Source organism: Eschrichtius robustus, chromosome 20 (assembly GCF_028021215.1).
Source record: "Eschrichtius robustus isolate mEscRob2 chromosome 20, mEscRob2.pri, whole genome shotgun sequence".
NCBI lineage: Eukaryota > Metazoa > Chordata > Mammalia > Artiodactyla > Eschrichtiidae > Eschrichtius > Eschrichtius robustus.
In genome coordinates, this window is record NC_090843.1 from 39,684,870 (window position 1) to 39,687,278 (window position 2,409).

Sequence of the window (2,409 nt, forward strand, 5' to 3'; positions counted from 1 at the left end):
CGTGGGCCTCTCCCTACTGCCAACTTGCCTGAGGCTCCAGGGTCCCTCTGACCTACCAACTGGCGGAGGCTGGTTGGGAGGTACCACAGGGATGCTGCAGGGCCGGGAGGGCAATGCCTTCAGGCTCCGAGTTCCCCTGCTCTCCAGTCCCAAGAGCCGTAAGTGGAACCCACCACCCAGACAGCCCCATTTCCTGAGTGCCTGCTTTGTTCACTCACCCTTCAGTGGTGGCAGAGCAGGGCAACGACAAGCCTGGGGCTGGAGCACACATCCTAGTTCTGCCACTTCCCAGCTGGGAGGCTTTAGACAAGTTACTTCAACTCTCTGGGCCATTATTTCTTTATTGCTAAAGTGGAGAATAGTACCTACCTCATGGGGCTGCTGTGAGGATTAAATAAAATAAGACAGCAAAGTGCTTAAAAGAAGGCCTGACACATAGTAAGAGCTCATTACCTATTAGCTCTTATTCAACAATAACTATGTGCTGAGCTTTGACTTGGTGCCAGGGCTGGAGCTGCAGCTGTGAACCAGGCAGACCTGGTCCTGGCCTTGCAGTGTATACAGTCCGCTGGGGAGACAAACTGTTAATCCTAAGTAAAGACATAAATAATTATATAATCACCAACTGTGATGAGTGCTCTGAAGAAAATGGATAGTATGAATGGAGAGAAGAAAAGAAATAAGAGGAGGCATTGGAATGGGATTGGGGGTGGTGCCATTTCAGCTGAGACCGAAAGGACGTGCGGGAATGAGGTGATGAGCTGAGAACAGCGAGCCAAGGCTCCGAGGTGGCCAAGAACGCTGTGCCCTTGGGAACTGGAAGGAGAGGCCCAGGGCGGCTGCAATGCAGGGAGCACGAGGGCAAGGCTCTGCCCTGAGGCTGCAGAGCAAGCAGAAGCCAGCGCCTGCTGGGCCTCATGGGCCAGACAAGAAACTGAGCCTTTTGCTGTGTCGGTGGGAAGCCAAGTGTTTTCGGTGTGGGTATATTGTTCAGACATTTTTTTTTTTTAATTATTTTTTAAAATTTATTTATTTATTTATTTATGGCTGTGTTGGGTCTTCGTTTCTGTGCAAGGGCTTTCTCTAGTTGCGGCAAGCAGGGGCCACTCTTCATCACGGTGCGCGGGCCTCTCATCATCGCAGCCTCTCTTGTTGCAGAGCACAGGCTCCAGACGCACAGGCTCAGTAGTTTTGGCTCACGGGCCTAGTTGCTCCGTGGCATGTGGGATCTTCCCAGACCAGGGCTCGAACCCGTGTCCCCTGCATTGGCAGGCAGACTCTCAACCACTGCGCCACCAGGGAAGCCCCAGACATTATTTAATTGACATTTTCAAAAGATGACTCTGCTGATAACCTTAAGAGTAGAACTGAGGACATCAGAAAGGAAGTGATTATAAGTCGGAAAGGGGCTGGGGCTAGTGTGGGGACATCAGAGATACATCCACAAATGTCATCAACAGGACTTGGTGATGGAATGGATGTGGGAGGTGAGGGAGAGGAAGGGTGAGGATGACATTTAACTGAGATGAGAAGAGACTGAGGAAGGAACAGATGTTAATAAGGAGCAAAATAAAGAGTCCTCTTTGGCAACGTCACGCAGGCAGTTCCTAATGGAAATCTAGAATTCCAAAGAAATATACACTCAGGAGCTATACATTTGGGAGTGAGAACATATAGAGTTGTCACATCAAGTCATGAGGATGAATAAATCACTTGGAGAGAGATTTAGAGGGAGAAGAGATGACGGCTTAGGGCCAGGGACCCCAACACTTAGAAGACAAGTAGAGAAACAAGAGCTAGCCAAGGAGATTGAGAAGGAGCAGCCCAAGAGATAGGAGGAAAACCAGGAGAAACTAATGTTTTAAAAAGGAAAAAGTGGCCCACAGGGTCTATAGCTACTTCAGTACTAAATAAGATGAAGACAGAGCCATTGTGTATGATGGCATCATGGCCGTCATTGGTGACCTCGGCAAGGGCAGCCTCATGGAGTAGTGAGGTAGCTGCCATATTGGACCGGGTGAGTGCAGGGGCAGCATGTGTGGGCAGTTCTTTTTATCAGCTTAAATCTGGGATGGGTGGGGTGGGGAGTAAAAGAAGGGCAGTAGCTGGAGCAGAATGGGTCATGGGGTCAAGGGATTTTTCTGTGGGGGGGGGGGTGGGCCGCTCCACACAGCTTGTGGGGTCTTAGTTCCCCAACCAGGGATTGAACCTGTGCCCTCGGCAGTGAAAGCTCCAAGTCCTAACCACTGGACGGCCAGGGAATTCCCAAGGGATGGGGTTTTTTTTGTTATTTTGGGTTTTTTTTAATTTATTTTTATTTTTTTTTGGCTGCGTTGGGTCTTCATTGCTGCACAGGCTTTCTCTAGTTGTGGCGAGCGGGGGTCTTCGTTGCAGTGAGCGGGCTCCTCC